The sequence below is a fragment of the Hevea brasiliensis genome, chromosome 11, assembly GCF_030052815.1.
Source record: "Hevea brasiliensis isolate MT/VB/25A 57/8 chromosome 11, ASM3005281v1, whole genome shotgun sequence".
Lineage (NCBI taxonomy): Eukaryota > Viridiplantae > Streptophyta > Magnoliopsida > Malpighiales > Euphorbiaceae > Hevea > Hevea brasiliensis.
This window is the reverse complement of record NC_079503.1, coordinates 79,946,142-79,964,465: the sequence shown is the minus strand read 5'-3', so window position 1 is coordinate 79,964,465 and position 18,324 is coordinate 79,946,142. Positions and strand designations below refer to the sequence as shown.

General features: G+C 35.0%; 1 non-coding gene across 1 annotated transcript; it reads left to right on the top strand.

Moving 5' to 3' along the window:
- The first annotated feature begins 11,364 nt into the window (after positions 1-11,364).
- On the top strand, positions 11,365-11,471 carry LOC131170964 (small nucleolar RNA R71). Its single transcript, XR_009141724.1, has one exon. It is a non-coding gene; the product is annotated as a small nucleolar RNA R71 (small nucleolar RNA).
- Positions 11,472-18,324: the final 6,853 nt, after the last annotated feature.

The following is an 18,324-nucleotide window of genomic DNA, read 5'->3' as shown; positions in this document are numbered from 1 at the left end:
CAGAATCAAAAGTAAACTACTCACTATCCATAATGCTTACAAGATATAATGAGTTTAAATGGAAATAAAGCTTTAATCTAAGCTAAGAAATAAGAAATTAAACACTAGAAGTATAGAAAAATATAAGGGAAGAAAGAAATCTGCAAATCTTGGTTGAAAATGGTGTGGAAGGTGAAAGTGACTCTTCAAATTCTGCCTCTACTCTCCTTTCCTTTTCTGCTCCTTGTCTCTTCTAAAATGGGAAATGAGACTATTTATATCCTTTTTTTTCTGACATGGAGCCCTAAAATGGTATGTTCTAGGAGGAATTATCTGAGGGAATCTTCTGCCAGCTCATTAATGAACTCTTTATGGGACTGCATAAGTGGACTGCATAAGTTATGCAGTCCCTTATGCGATTTCACGATTCTGGTTCACTTATGCGAAACTGCATGACTTGGTGCATAGGCTATGCACAATTCCGTGAAGGTGCATAAGGGAGGCGAGAATGTGCATAAGCTATGCAGTCTCCTTATGCACATTTCGGCTGGTTCTGGAACAGTGATCTTTCTCCTTATGCAGATCTGCATAGCTTATGCGGCAAGTTATGCACAGTTTGGTCCATGCATATTTCAGCTTGAAAACTTGTTTTTGACATCTTTGGCTATAGGAGACACTCCTCAATGGCAAAATTCTCTTCAGTCCTTCAAAAACACCATTTTTCCTACAAAAAAAAGTAAAAATTACAAATTAATCCAAAATTGACAACTATGAAAAACTAACTAATTAACTAATGAAATTAGCTAAAAATGATTAATAATCAAATAAAAATGGCTATGAAATTAAACCTAAATGATTATGCAAAATGTATGCATCAAATACCCCGAAACTCAAGCTTTTGCTTGTCCTCAAGCAAACTTTAAAATGTGATGCAAAATTTTTAGGGGTGCCTTGTCCAAAGAGCTATGAAAATTACCTATTAAAGTAACTAAACACACATTTAGCCATACCATCAATCCATATACCCATCCTTCAAGATGCAAAGAATTTAATGCTTATCCAAGCTTTTACCGCTTAGCCATCAAGTCAATTATCGTTCAAAATCCCCAAACCAACCAATCAAAAGAGAGAGTCATGCTCAAAAGGAATTCTAGAACAATCAATAGTCAAAGTGTCTCTATATAGAATGATGGAATTAAATGAATGAATGGATAATTTTCCAATCCCATAGGCAAATTCCCTACTCCTATCTCCACTAATGTAGCAAGTACTATCAAGAGATCAAAGGTCTTTTTAGGGATGTAATGAGGCTATGGGGTTCAAAATGAGGCTAAGAAGAAAAATGGGTAAAAAGGATTCAAAGCATGAGAATATTTTCAATCTTGACAACATAAGGTACACTTCTTATTTTATTATATTTTTTCTCTTTTTTTTTTAATATACATATGGAGGAGAGAAATACACAATGAGAATTGTCAAGTGCTAGCATATTTTACAAAACACATAAAAATGGAGGGACATTTTGATACTTTAACTTGTATTTTGCATTTTCTTTTGATGATTGTCCCTAAAATTGCCACCCCCAAACTCATTTCTTTTTAATACTTTGGGTGGATTTCTTTCATTTTGAATGACAATGGTGAAAAGCACATATACTAGCACTTTTACAAAATGACAAGTACTTCTTCTCCCTTTTATTGTATATATATATATATATTTTTTATTATTTTTTTTTAGAAAGTGTACCTAATATTCAATATTATTCTCATGAAAAGGGTTGGAGTGTTTGGTTCATTGGCTAGGTAGCAATAAGAGTTTCAAGAAAAATTAGGAAAAAAAAAAAAGGTTCAAAGGGGTTTGCAAGGGTTAATTTTAATTAGGAAAAAGGCCAAAGGTTTAAAATGAGAAGGTTTAAATCAAAGAATGCCTAATCATCTCTCTTTTCAAGTATAAGCTGGTATTTCGCCTTGAAAGGTTTAGAAAATTTGTTCTAGGATTGGTGAGACATAATTTGACTACCTTATATCTAATAACTCCCTCTAAACACTTCCATCTCCAAATGACTAGTTGGGTGGCTTTTTGGCTAAGAAGATATAAGCAAGGGGTAGACACTTCAAAACCTTGCACCTTTTAGGAAACTTTCAATCCACAAACCCAACTAAAAGGTGAGTCAAATCACTCTCATAGGCATCTTTTCAATACTCAAGGGATTTGGCAAAAGATTTTAATGCATGATGCATGATTCCTAAAATAAGTAATGCATTAACTAAATGGAGGAAGTCTATTTGTCTATTTGTATATGTGCTAAGTGATGTATAATGTGTATGTAAATGTGTAATGTGTGTGTATGTATGGATGTATATGTAAAATATTTACAATATATGTAAATGGAATGGGATGAGATGTTCCTATACTCAAAATGTGAAAAATGAAGCAAAAAGCAAAAATCAAAATGTGTACCCCCAAACTCAAAATTGGACATTGTCCTCAATGTCTCAAGTAGTAGATAACCAAAACGCAAAGCAAATAATATTGACCAGGAATTGTAAAAATTAAGAGCAAAAGGAAAGAGTTACCTGGTATGGAGCAGAGGAGAATTCAAGATATAAAGAAATGCATAAGAAGCTGCACAGGTTATGCAGAGTTAAATGCTGTCCAGATCAAGTGCATAAGTAGGGTGCATAAGCCGTGCAGTTCTGCATAAGTAGCAGAAAGGGTTGCACAGGCCATGCAGGACAGTTGCATAAGGGGAATACAATCTGTGCAGTTCTGCATAAGTAGCAGAAAGGGTTGCACAGGCTATGCAAAATATTTGCATAAGGAAATTCATAGCCTATGCAGTGTATACAAAAGTTGCTGCATGAGGATTGGCAAGGGGAAATGCACAACCAGCAGTAGAAGCATTAAAATATATACAGAGTATGGGCAAATATGTACAAAAGGGTAATAAGTGCAATGAAAATCAAAGAAGACTAATGTAATAGCTATCCAATAAAACTTCAAGAAAAACAGAATTTAAAACAAACTAATTCAAAACAAACAAACATAATTCAAAACAAACTATAAATGTTTGAACATATTTACAAAGAAAAGGTCCTACAAGATTGAACAAAAGTAAAACAGAAGCTAATCTAGTTCTATTGTTTTGCCCTTGTCCAAAGATGTTGCTATAAAGGTAGTGGGTCACGCCATTGTCGAAATGATGGTCTTTGGAGGAGGTGATGGAGGTGGGGGTGGCATGCCCAAAAAGATCATGAGTTGCTTCACCATCTCCTTCAATTCTTTCTGCTTGTCCCTGGTTTCCATGACAAGGTCAAATAGGTGATCATGACGATCCTTGAGTGTATCAAGACCAGTGTCAAGTTTCCTATCCACAAAGTAGATATCATCACTAAGCCTTTCAAGATAGGTGAATGAGGCTTTAGTGTTGAATGCAGGAGGGGCTGTGGATGAGGAAGGTTCAGCTGTAGGAGGTACGGGCTGAGCAGAGGCTGCTGGGGTCTCCTGTGCAGGTGGAGGGGGTGGGGTAGGTGTAGTAGGGTGCTGTGGGACTGATGGGAAAGGTTGGGTTTCTGGTTGTGCAATGGGCTCTGGCTGCTGCAGTTGGGCGAGATCAAAATATGACAAATTGAACCCTGTTTTGGTTAAGTGTGCAGTATCAAAATATAAAGTGTCCACAAGTGCTGGTATTGAGTGCTCTGCAGGATTAAAACCAAAATGCTTGGCTATGACAGTGATGAGCCCTCCCAAAACAATGTCACCTATGGATTTGGTGGCAATATGCAGCACATGCTCACAGAAGAAATAACCAGGAGAAACCTTAACTTTGTGAAATGCACACCATAACATAAATAGTTCATATTTCCCCACAAAGACTGAACTAGTCCTCCGCCCAATATGGTGCTAGCAATCAGCCTATGAACAAACCTAAGTGCAGGGTCAAGTATTTGGGATGTTTTTGATCTTCCAGCAGAGAAAGTTTGAGGTTGGTTTGTGATGATTCTCCAAAATTGGGCAGCATTCCAAATGCCCTTGTTGGCTACCTCTACGCCAGTATGTGGTACTCTAAATAACCCATCAATTGCAAAACCAAAAATGCTATGAAATTGGTCCAATGAGAGCTCTCTATTTTGCCCCAAGCATCTAAATTTCATAATTGGTTTATGGTCTACATCATGCAATTTAAGGGTAGCAGAGAATGAAGAAATAAACTCCAAAACTAGAGATGGATAAACTATCTCTTGTTTATGCACAAATTCCATCCAACCCATACCGTCAAGATATGCAACTACATTGTCAAATAAACCAAGAGATTGCAGAGAATCAGCAGATATATACCTAGTGGGTTGTACCCTTCTATCCTTAAGTCGCTTAAAAGCTGCTTTTTGAATTGTATCAGGAAGAGGCCAAGGTAGCTTTGATACATGTGAAGCTACCGAAATTGTCTTTTTGCTGGAGGAGGGTGTGGAGGCTGGAGCTTTTGGCTTTTTGGGTGGTGGTTCCGACAATGGGGTGGGTGGTTCTTTGCGTTTGGACAGAGGAGGGGCAGAGGACATGGGTCGCACAGATTTTGACCGGATTTTACATTTGTACGTGGTTGGGGGAGGTGGTGGGGGTGTCGCTTGTGGAGGAGAATTGGGAGTGGGGGGTATCGTTGACAATGGCGAGACTTCGAGTGGAGAAGCTGGACGGGAATGGGGAGGGGACTCCATTGCCGATGGAGAGGATGGAGAGATAAGGGAGGAAATGAAAATGTAGGGGGAAGTTTAGGGTTTATGCAGTGGGGTTTCTAATGGAGAAGAAGGGAGAGAGACGGTGAAAATGCCGGAAGGAATGGAGGTTGAAGGACGGTCGTGGGTAGAAGAGTCGGGAAGTGGAGGTGGGAATTTTGTTTGCCAAAAAGGAATTTGAATCGGTTTGTAAAAGACTGCATAAGGGGAAAATGATTTATGCATAACCTGTGCACTCTTTTATACATGTTTCAGAATGATTTGAACTTCAGAGAAATAGCTTATGCACAAGTGCATAGGTCATGCACTGTCTTTATGCACTGTTCGGCAGGTATTGAAATCTTGGGTTGGTGGTTATGCAGTTGTGCATAAGTCATGCACCTTCCTTATGCATGTTTCAGTGACTTTTAAAATTTTGAGGACTGAGGTCATGCGGGAGTGCATAAGTCATGCACTCCCCTTATGCATCTCTCGGCAGAATTGGTTTTTCAGAGAATCGGGTCATGCAGAAGTGCATAGGTCATGCACTCTGCTCATGCACTCTTCGGCAATTTTTGGAATTTGGGTTGGTGGTCACGCAGGTGTGCATAAGCTATGCACTCTGCTTATGCACTCTTCGGTGGGTTTTGAAATTCAGAGTCTTTGGTTATGCAGAAGTGCATAAGCTATGCACATTGCTTATGCACCTCTTGGCAAGTGTGAAATTTTCTGATTTCTGGTCATGCAGAAGTGCATAAGCTATGCACTCTACTTATGCAGACTTTGGCAGAGAGAGAAAATGAAGAATGTGAAGTTATGCAAATGTGCATAGGTCATGCACTCTGCTTATGCAGGTTTCTAAAGATGTGAAATTTGACAAAATTAGGCTATGCAGAGTTGCATAAGCTATGCACTCTCCTTATGCACTTGCAATAAAGATGAAAAATGGCAAGAATTGTGGTTATGCAGGATTGCATAAGCTATGCAGTTGCTTATGCACAATTCAACAAGGTTAAGATTGCAATGGAACATGATTTGCAAGTGTGAAAAATACCCTAGAATGAAGAAATATAATTCCATGAAGTATAAACCATGAGAAATTTTCACCAAAAACACATCAATATATACAAAGTTCATCAAAAATGCATCACACAAGCATGTAAAAATGGATCCTACATAAAAGACCTTTGAGAACTATGCCATTTTGACTCAAATTCTGCAAATCAACATTTAGCACATAAAACTCCATAAAATCTGCATAAAGTTGCATCTAACCACAAATGAGAAATGAACTCTCCAAGTTTTGCCAAGAGAATGCAATATTTCTACCTTGAATCCTACAACCCAAATAATCTCAAAACTACAAAGATGACCAACTTACCACCATATTAACATTAAAGGCACATATACTTAAAAGTTACACACCCAACCTCACCAAGAACATAAGCCATCTGCTGCAAACACCCTTTTTGCTGCAGATTCCTTTTTTTTTTTTGCTCTGCATAAACCAGATAGCAGCTCAAGGACAGAATCTATCTGCTGCAGATTGCACTTTGCCTCTGCATATACAGTGATTGCACTCCCGTGACAGTTATACAAAGAAACCAATCAGTTCTTTTGAAGGACAAAATTTTCAAGTTAAGAATCACTTCCCCAACAGTTCACCAGCCTTTCTTCATTGAATTACATCTACAAGGGACAAGATTTAACAATGTCAAAAATTGAATTTGGGGAGATTTAAGATAAAAACAAAATCAATGAAAATGAAAGTAAATTAGCAAAAGTAAAATAAAAGGACTTGGGATGCCTCCCAAGAGGGCTAATTTATAGTCCTTAGCTGGACTTTTCATGAATTTCACTGAAAAGAGGTGAGGGATTGGAGAGCTTGTAACAGCTTGCTCCTATTATTGGGTCTCCAGTTATGTAATGTTTCAATCTATGCCCATTGACCTTAAAATTCCCAGATTTTTCACTCCAAATTTCTATTGCTCCATAAGGGAAAACCTTAGAAATTTTATATGGACCAGTCCACCTTGACTTGAGTTTTCCAGGGAACAATTTCAATCTTGAGTTGAACAACAAAACTAAATCACCTTCTTTGAATTCCTTTTTCCTCAGATGCTTATCATGCCAAACTTTAGTTCTTTCTTTGTAAATACGGGCACTTTCATAAGCATCCATCCTCAATTCCTCAAGCTCATTAAGTTGTAACAACCTTTTCTCACCAGCTTGCTTAAGATCAAAATTCAAGGTTTGAATGGCCCAATATGCTCTATGTTCTAGCTCCACAGGTAAATGACAAGACTTACCGTACACCAACCTAAAGGGAGTAGTTCCTATAGGGGTTTTGTAGGCAGTCCTATATGCCCATAAAGCATCATCTAATTTGATAGACCAATCTTTCCGAGAATTGTTCACTGTTTTCTCCAAAATATGTTTGAGCTCTCTGTTAGAAATTTCAACTTGTCCTGAAGTTTGAGGGTGGTATGGGGTAGCTATCTTGTGCACTACACCATACTTCCTCATTAGGCTCTCAAATTGCTTATTACAAAAATGGGAACCCCCATCACTAATTATAGCCCTAGGAGCTCCAAATCTACTCAAGACAAATTTCTTCAAAAATTTCACTACCACTCTAGCATCATTAGTTGGAGTTGCAATAGCTTCCACCCACTTTGACACATAGTCAACTCCAACTAAGATGTATCTATTACCATATGAAGGAGGGAATGGCCCCATAAAATCTATTCCCCAAACATCAAACAATTCCACTTCAAGAATATTATTTAGGGGCATTTGATCTCTTTTTGACAAATTTCCACTCCTTTGACATTTATCACAATTCGACACAAATTTCCTCACATCCTTAAAAAGATTTGGCCAAAAGAAACCAGCTTGCAAAATTTTACTAGCTGTTTTAGAGACTCCAAAATGTCCTCCATAATCAGAAGCATGGCAATGATGCATAATACTCTGTACCTCCTCTTCAGGAATACATCTTCTAATTAGACCATCACAGCATCTCCTGAAAAGTAAAGGATCGTCCCATCTATAAAACTTCACCTTATGCAAAAACTTTTTCTTTTGTTGCCATGTCATACCTAGAGGTGAAACTCCACAAGATAGATAATTCACAAAGTCTGCATACCAAGGTAGTTTAGCAACAAAAGAGAAAAGTTGTTCATCCAAGAAAAACTCATCAATAGGGATTTCATCCAATTCTTCATCATCCAATTTCAACCTACTAAGATTATCAGCAACTACATTTTCAGCTCCCTTCTTATCTCTAATCTCCAAATCAAACTCTTGTAACATCAGAATCCACCTAATGAGCCTAGGTTTAGCCTCCTTTTTACGGAGCAAATACCTGATGGCTGCATGATCTGAAAATATAACCACCTTTGAGTCAATAATGTAAGGTCTGAACTTTTCCAATGCAAAGACAATTGCTAAAAATTCCTTTTCAGTTGTTGCATAATTTGTTTGAGCCTCATCTAGTGTTCTACTAGCATAATAAATAGCATAAGCCTTTTTGTCCTTTCTTTGACCAAGAATAGCCCAAATTGCATAGTTGCTAGCATCACACATAATTTCAAAAGGTAGGCTCCAATCAGGTGGTTGTATGATTGGTGCAGTGATAAGAGCTTGCTTCAACCTGCAAAAGGCATCCAAACACTCTTGGTCAAATACAAATGGTGTGTCATTACTTAACAAATTAGACAAAGGTTTAGCTATTTTAGAAAAATCCTTGATAAAGCGTCTGTAGAACCCGGCATGTCCTAGGAAACTTCGAATTTCTTTCACATTGGTAGGAGGAGCCATCTTCTCTATCACTTCAACTTTGGCTTTATCAACCTCTATTCCTCTGTTAGACACCAAATGTCCAAGCACTATCTCTTCCTGAACCATGAAATGACACTTTTCCCAGTTTAACACAAGGTCAGTATCTGCACATCGCTGCAAAACTTTAGAAAGGTTAGCCAAGCATATATCAAATGAAGATCTATAAACAGAAAAATTGTCCATAAAAACCTCCATTATGTCTTCAATGAATTCTGAGAAGATTGCCATCATGCACCTTTAAAAAGTGGCTGGTGCATTACATAACCCAAATGGCATCCTCCTATAAGCAAAGGTTCCATATGGACAAGTAAAAGTGGTTTTCTCTTGATCATTTGGATGGATAGGGATTTGAAAAAAACCTGAATATCCATCTAAATAGCAAAAGTAAGAATGCCTAGCCAGTCTTTCTAACATCTGATCAATGAAGGGAAGTGGAAAATGATCTTTTCTAGTGGCAACATTTAGTTTTCTATAATCTATGCACATTCGCCAACTAGTCACCGTTCTGGTGGGAATTAATTCATTATTTTCATTTTTGACCACTGTCATTCCACCCTTTTTTGGGACAACATGTACTGGGCTCACCCAAGTACTGTCTGAGATGGGATATATGATCCCTGCATCAAGCAACTTCAAAATTTCCTTTTTAACAACTTCTTTCATATTTGGGTTCAACCTCCTCTGATGTTCAATAGATGGTTTACAATTTTCTTCCAAACTGATTCTATGCATGCAAAAGTGTGGGCTTATTCCCTTAATGTCATCTATGGTGTATCCCAAAACTTTCCTAAATTGCCTCAACACTCTTAACAACTTATCAGCCTCTAAAGTACTCAAATTTGCATTTACAATTACTGGATAAGTGTTATTGGTGCCAAGAAATTCATACCTGAGCTGAGAAGGAAGTTGCTTAAGTTCTACCTTAGGTGCATCTTCTTCCTTGAATGATGGTTGCTTAAATTCGACTTTTTCCTTTTGTGTGAGTTGAAAAACTGGAGCAGAAATGAATGGTGGACTACCCTCTAGATGTTGAGCATATGTAGCTACATGAGGGTTGTCATAGTCTATGCCTCCTCCATGAACCAAACAATTTTCAAGTGGATCTTCTGGATATTTCTTTCTGATGTGTTCTTCAACCAGCTCATCAATGATATCAACTCTCAAGCAAGTATTAGCTTCAGAATGATGTTTCTTCATAGTGTTATTAATATTGAAAACCAATTGCTCTTCACCAACCCTAAGAGTCAGCTTTTCTCCCTTAACATCAATCAATGCTCCTGCTGTAGCTAGAAAGGGTCTTCCCAAGATAATTGGGATATTAAAATCTTCCTCCATGTCCAAGATGATAAAGTCAACAGGTATATAGAACTTCCCAACCTTCAGAGGCACATTCTCCAAAATCCCTTCAGGATACTTGATTGATCTGTCAGCTAACTGAAGAGAAATGTGGGTTGGCTTAAGATCTCCCATATTGAGCTTCTCATAAATGGAAAGGGGCATAAGGCTAACACTAGCCCCTAAATCACATAAAGCTTTTGTAGAACATGATTCCCCAATGTGGCATGGAATTGAAAAACTCCCTGGATCTTTGAGCTTTGGGGGAAGTTTCCTTTGAAGGATAGCACTACATTCTTCTGTCAAAGCTACAGTTTCATCATCTTCAAGTTTCCTCTTGTTTGAGAGAATTTCTTTCAAGAATTTTGCATAAGAGGGCATTTGTGAAAGAGCGTCAACAAAAGGCACATTTATGTATAGCTTCTTCAAAACCTCTAAGAACTTCCCAAATTGCTTATCAAGTTTGGCTTTGTGAAATCTTTGTGGGAAGGGAAGTTGTGGCTTGTAGGGTTCAGGAGGTATATATTTCTCTTCCTTCTCTTCAAATTCCTCTTTACATTTTTATGCACTCTCTTGTTTTTCACTCTCATCAGTTTCTTTCTCATTTTTTCTCTTCTCACTGTTTTCACTCTTCTCATTATTTATAACTTTTCCACTTCTTAAAGTAATAGCTTGACACTGCTCTCTTGGGTTTTCTGGTTGACTTGGAAGTTTTCCAAAAGATGTAGCACCTGAGGAAGATGCTTGTTGTGCAATCTGGTTTTCTAGCATTCTGTTATGTGTCTGCATCTGTTCCAGCCTTGCTTTCATCTCTCTCATCTCCTCATCATGCTTATTTTGGTTAGCAAGAATCTGTTGTAATAAAGCTTCAGTGGTGGGATTTCGTTCTTGCTGTTTTGGTGGAGGGTTCATATTTTTCTGCTGAAAATTAGGCAATAGTTGCCTATTTTGCTGATATGGAACTCCTTGTTGCTGATGTGGTTGAAAATTCTGATTTTGAACTTGATTTTGCTGATTTCCCCATGAAAAGTTGGGATGATTCCTCCAATTTGGATTGTAAGTTTGAGAATAAGAATTCCCCATTTGTTTGTTTCCATAATTACCAACATATGCTGCTTGTTCTCCATAATCTACTCCACAGCTGGTAGTTTCCTCTGCATAAGCCACTTGTTGTGAACTTCCAGCTGATGATGATGAACTAACCAACATACTCAGATCTTCCATCTTCTTAGCAAGGACATTTGTAAGTGCATCAAACTTTGCATTAATCATGTTGAACGGATCAAGATCATACATCCCAGCAGCTTGCCTCTTTTGAGTTGGAGCTGGTCCTCTTGGACTACTCCAAAGATGAGTATTCTTTGCAATTTTCTCCAATAGCTCATAAGCTTCATCTTCATGCTTCATAATAAATTCTCCTCCTGTTTGAGCATCAATAATCCCTCTAATTGCAGGAGTGACATTGGTGTAAAAATTCTGGTTTATTATCCATTTCGGAATGGCATGATGTGGGCATTGTCTCTCTAATTCCTTCCATCTCATCCATGACTCATATAGCGTTTCATCTTCTCTTGGTCTGAAAGTTGTCATTTGATTCCTCAATTCTTGAGTTTTTCCAGGTGGAAAATATTGTGCAAGAAATGCATCAGTGAGTTGCTCCCAATTTGTAATGGAGTTGTGAGGTAAAGAATCAAGCCAATCCAATGCTCTATCTTTCAAAGAGAACGGGAATAGCTTCAATCTTGCTGCATCATCAGACACTCCAGGTTGTTTTTGCATGTCACAGATCATAGCAAACTTCTTCAGATGTGTGTGTGGATTTTCAGAAGGATGTCCTCCAAATTGAGAATTCTGAATCATTTGAAGAACTCCAAAATCCATCTTGTAGCTATTTGCATCAATCCTTGGTCTTGCTATGCTCTCTCTCAAGTCATCAAAACGTGGAAAAGCATGATCCATCATACTTCCCCTAGGCAGATTAGCATTAACAACTTCTTCACCTTGGGCTTCATTTTCATTGTTTTGACCATTTCCAGCATTACCAACACCAATTCTAATTCTTTCATCAGCCATGTCTGCTTCTAATTCAGTTTCTCTCAAAGCTTCTTTCCTTCTTCTGGTTTCTTTCTTGTTGGCTTTACAAAATTTCTCAATTTCAGGATTGAACAATAAGGATGTGTCACTTGTGCTTCTAGCTCTTCTCATAAAAGGTTAAAAGTACCTGAAAAAAAGAACAAACAAACACAAAATGAAAATATAACAAAAATAGAACTATAAACAACTAAAATAATCAAGAATTCAATCTTAAACAAACAACTCCCCGGCAACGGCGCCAAAAACTTGATGCATCCCTACCGCAAGTGCACGGGTCGTACAAGTAGTATAGAAAAGATATCGATCCCACGAGGAGTTGTGTTAATGATTGAATTTTTGATATAAAAAGTTGAGTAAATTGAAGTATTTTTGAAATTGAAGTAATGAATTGATGGGTAATGGAGTATGAAATCTAAATATGCAAAATTAATATTCTCTTCGACAATGTATTAATTAAACTAAGATTGCATCAAATTGAAATAAGCAAGTTCAAATATGGCAATATTCAAAATGGCAAGTAATTAAATTTGATTAGAAATTAACAATGGTAAAAAGGCGATTCCGGAGTTCGGGATTTCATATTCGAGCTATTTTGGGATTTTAAATTAGTTATCCAATCTTATGAAACTTATGGGTTTTAAGGAGATTAATTCTTAAATCCTTTGAATTCCCTTTCGAGTGAGACAAAGAGTGCCTTAATCAAACTAATCCTACTTTCGTGGAGTTAGAATTAATTAAGACCCATTAAGTGCTTTAATTAATCTGTGAATCCTCTTAATCCTTAGCCTATTTCTAGGTCTAAGTTAATTAAGTCCAATTTCTTGATTATCTATCTCAAGGCCTTCTCCTTTCGGTGCTTCAACCATGGATTAAGAACATCACTTAATGGGATCCTACACTAAGCAAGTCATTAAGCATACAAGAAATGAATAAAACTCATTAAGACCACAAAATATAGATTACCCAATCAAAATCCACAAAACATCTCAAATATTACAACCCTTACTCCAGAATCAAAAGTAAACTACTCACTATCCATAATGCTTACAAGATATGATGAGTTTAAATGGAAATAACGCTTTAATCTAAGCTAAGAAATAAGAAATTAAACACTAGAAGTATAGAAAAATATAAGGGAAGAAAGAAATCTGCAAATCTTGGTTGAAAATGGTGTGGAAGGTGAAAGTGACTCTTCAAATTCTGCCTCTACTCTCCTTTCCTTTTCTGCTCCTTGTCTCTTCTAAAATGGGAAATGAGACTATTTATATCCTTTTTTTTCTGACATGGAGCCCTAAAATGGTATGTTCTAGGAGGAATTATCTGAGGGAATCTTCTGCCAGCTCATTAATGAACTCTTTATGGGACTGCATAAGTGGACTGCATAAGTTATGCAGTCCCTTATGCAGTTTTCGGCTGATTCTGGTTCACTTATGCGAAACTGCATGACTTGGTGCATAGGCTATGCACAATTCCGTGAAGGTGCATAAGGGAGGCGAGAATGTGCATAAGCTATGCAGTCTCCTTATGCACATTTCGGCTGGTTCTGGAACAGTGATCTTTCTCCTTATGCAGATCTGCATAGCTTATGCGGCAAGTTATGCACAGTTTGGTCCATGCATATTTCAGCTTGAAAACTTGTTTTTGACATCTTTGGCTATAGGAGACACTCCTCAATGGCAAAATTCTCTTCAGTCCTTCAAAAACACCATTTTTCCTACAAAACAAAGTAAAAATTATAAATTAATCCAAAATTGACAACTATGAAAAACTAACTAATTAACTAATGAAATTAGCTAAAAATGATTAATAATCAAATAAAAATGGCTATGAAATTAAACCTAAATGATTATGCAAAATGTATGCATCAAATATATAATTAATAATTGTATCAATAAATAAAATAAAATAATTTTATTGAAAAATTAAAGAAAGAGAATAGAAAAGATATAAAATGGTAATTTTATTTTTGAGAGAAAGGAGCAAAAGGGTAATTTTATTCTTTTAACTTGAAAACTTACTATTACCGGTTAGAACAACTTTTCTGAAACAAAATTAAAGTTGAGTGATTTTATTGTAACAAATTAAAATTTAAGGATAAAAATAAAATAACCCTCTAAGGTCAAGGATGGTTGATATAATTTATCATCGTAATTTGAGTATTTTTATGATATAAACTAAAATTTAAGAATGATACTTAAACAATCCTAAAATTTAAGAACGGTGTATGAAAATTAGCTAGATTATCATATTAAATATTAGTGAGTTAAATTAAAGATTCCATATTTTGATAAGCAAAATTGGAGTGATCATACATATTCAAATCATAATCAATTCGATTAAAATATATATGTTTTTTATTTTTTACTTATTTATTTTTATTTTAATTAATTATTTCTTATAAAATTTTATATTTAATTTTTTTTTTTCAATCTTCAATGATTAAAGAGCCGTTATTTAAATTTACTTTATAAAATTCACACAAGATAATTTAAAAGCTCATTACAATAAGATTATTGGAGTTGGAGCCTTTCATTAAATTTTAACTGATATTAAGTAGAATTAAGAATTTTAAATTTATATAAACTCTAAAAATAAGAATTTTAAATTTATATAAACTTTAAAATTAATTTAAATAATAAATTATAATTATAATTAATTTAAAAAATGAAGCCCAATTTTAACAAACTTAATATCCCCCTTCCTCCTATACATATACACATAAGAATTAATAGATAATATATAATTAATAATTGTATCAATAAATAAAATAAAATAATTTTATTGAAAAATAATTATTAAAGAAAGAGAATGGAAAAGATATAAAATGGTAATTTTATTTTTGAGAGAAAGGAGCAAAAGGGTAATTTTATTCTTTTAACTTGAAAACTTACTATTACCGGTTAGAACAACTTTTCTGAAACAAAATTAAAGTTGAGTGATTTTATTGTAACAAATTAAAATTTAAGGATAAAAATAAAATAACCCTCTAAGGTCAAGGATGGTTGATATAATTTATCATCGTAATTTGAGTATTTTTATGATATAAACTAAAATTTAAGAATGATACTTAAACAATCCTAAAATTTAAGAACGGTGTATGAAAATTAGCTAGATTATCATATTAAATATTAGTGAGTTAAATTAAAGATTCCATATTTTGATAAGCAAAATTGGAGTGATCATACATATTCAAATCATAATCAATTCGATTAAACTAGCTATCCGTGCAAGTTATGTTCTCCTATACTCAACTCAACTCATCTAAGCCTTTATCTCAAAAATTTGGGGTCAGCTATATGGATTCTCTTTATCCACTCTAAACGATTTTGGGTTAAATCTTCGGAAATGTGTAATGCTTCTAGGTCATGTTGTACTACTCTCCTCCAAGTTAGTTTAGACCTACCCCTTCTTTTCTTTCTATCCTCTAACCTAATGTGTTCTACTTGTCTAACTAGAGCCTATGTATATCTACGCTTCACATGGCCAAACCACCTCAATCTCTCTTCTCTCAATTTATCCTCAATCGGCACCACTCCTACCTTTTCTCTAATATTCTCATTACGGACTTTATCTAGTCTAGTATGACTACTCATCCACCTTAACATTCTCATATCCGCAACTCTTAGCTTAGACACATATGACTCCTTCAGTACCCAACACTCACTACCATATAAACATGGCCGATTGTATGGCTGTACGATAAAATTTTTCTTTTAACTTATTGGGAATCTTGCGATTACATAAAACTCCTGTGGCACGTCCCCACTTCAACCATTCGGCTTTAATCCTATGGCTAACATTCTCCTCACATCCCCCATCTACTTGAAAGAAGTTATGTTCTCCTATAAAAAACAAAATTACACATATTGCTAAGTATTTCAGTTTGAAACCCAACTTTTACGCTAATAAATTTTCTGTAGAAGCTTGTCATTATGAATAGTTTTTGTAACAATACTTATATGGCATCTTTGAATTTTAACTTCTTAAATGATTTGAAATTAGGTTGGCTTAATTAGTTCTGTAATTTTTTTAGAATAATAGTTCAATACTAATATAATTTAAAAAAAAGGGGTGCTATTTTGAGCTTCAAATATTGCATATGTATTGATAATATGTAGTATAAAGAAATAAGAATAAAAGTTTATATAAGCCTATGAACTTTTAGTCAAAAGTTAAATACACTCAAAATTAATTTTTGGGATAAATAAGTTGAAGGAACGGAAGCGTGAAAAACACAAGTTTATACCATTGAATTCAAAAATTTTCATCTAGGATCACATGCATCATGCAAGATTTATTTTTATCTATTTGATTTCAATGATAAACAACATATTAAAACTCTTTTAATATATTTTTGGATCTTTATTTGCCATTTAAGATTTTTAAATTAATCAGATTGATTTTAGAACCCTAGATTAAATCAAGAACAAATACACTAACCTCTTGATGCACTGCAGTGTATTTGCGCCTTTGAGTTGCGTCTTCAGGACACCAAATGTTGTCCCTCTAGCTTGTCCACACCAAGAACACCTATGGTAGCCCTTGAACAGCTTCTAAAGCTTTTTCTATTAATTAGAAATTCAAGTGCTGCTTTTTAAGATATTAAAGATGTAAACAGGACACTAGAAACAATTTCTAGTATTCTTAATTCAAGAGATTGATGGCTACTCTCTTTGCATTGATGAGAGATGAAGAAGAATAGATGGAGAGCCTCAAAATGGCGTGACAAAGGAGGAGTGGCTGCTGGTTGCTTTTCTTTTTTCATAACAACACTTATATAGCTAGGTTAACACATTAAACCCTTGCCACAAGTCACCATTTGATTAGCTTTAGGTTTAAGTGACCCAATCACATTGTGCCAAGTGTGAAACCTATATTTAATCTTAATATTAATCATCTTACATGATTAAAAATATTTGGCAAGCTTATGTGTAATCCCATGTGTCACTATTTCATGGTGCCATATGTCACTCTGTGAAATGACCAAAATGCCCCTGTGTCTTAATTTTGAGTTCTCAACCCAAAATAATTATTTCTCTTCTTCTAATCAATTTTTATCAAATATAAATTAATTAATTAATCTTTATTAATTAATTTCTCATTAATTAAATTCATATTTAAACACTTTAAATATAAATTTAACTTATACTACACATCCAATAATCTAGATTTGGTTTCAAGTCATGCTAGGGACTTTGCAATCTAATTGCAAACCAAACCTATTTAATTAATCAATTAAACTCTTTAATTAATTAATTAAATCATATTTAATTAGGTGATAACTTGTGTATGTGTGTGACTTACTAGGCTCATCACTAATTGGCAATGAGACATAATATCAACTCTTAATTTCATCAGAACTCTTTCTTACCATAAATGATTTCTCTAAATCATTTTATGAACCTCATAGACCATGGTTAACACCTAGCATAGCATGCCATGGCCACCCAATTAGTAATAAGGTTTACCTTAAATGAACCTATAATCATATGTTACCATGCACTAGAATCTCTCTGTTACAAAATCCCAACTCAAGGTGGAGTCATGGTTTATGTCAAACTCCCTTTGCTATGAATATTATGTTCTCTTTTAATTCCAGTTCTTGATTAAAAATATTTTTCTCATCAGAAACTCTTTTCTGAATAAATCTATCTGTCCTCACCAGGAACTTGAAACATAAAAAACAATTAAATGAACATAGGATTTTATCTCTATTTACTTAGAGGAACATATTCCATCTTGATCAACACCTACCTCCATATATAACTAGTAGGAGCCAACACATGCCCATATACCCATACACAGTACAAGTATGAAAGCAGTATTAAACTCAAACTACCTATATATAAGATAATTGTGCTATCTCAGGTCTAAAGATTATATGCACTGATATGATTTATGACAAAACATTGACAAGAGTAAACTCCATGTGCTTGTCATAAGTGTCACTGGTTCGGCCTACTTATCATTTATAAGTGCCTATCATGTTTGTCATATGGCATGAGACTCACCATTCCATCTTATTTATATCTCATATAAATAACTTGGTAACAAACATGAATACAATCTTTCTAGATAATTCATGTCCTTATTATGAAGTATCCTCGATTGTGAACCTATTTATAATACTTTGTACTAGAAACACTGTCACTCATATTCTTAACAACTTAAGAATAGAATTTCTAGCAAAATATAAATGGACCTTTTCTATTACACATAAATATATTATGTAAACGGAAAAGTGGAAAAGCCTTTTATTAATAAAATATGTACAAGATACATGCTAAATGATATGCTCTAGGGCATACTACTAACAATCTCCCACTAGCACTAGAGCTATTCATTACAATATCTTAGACCTATC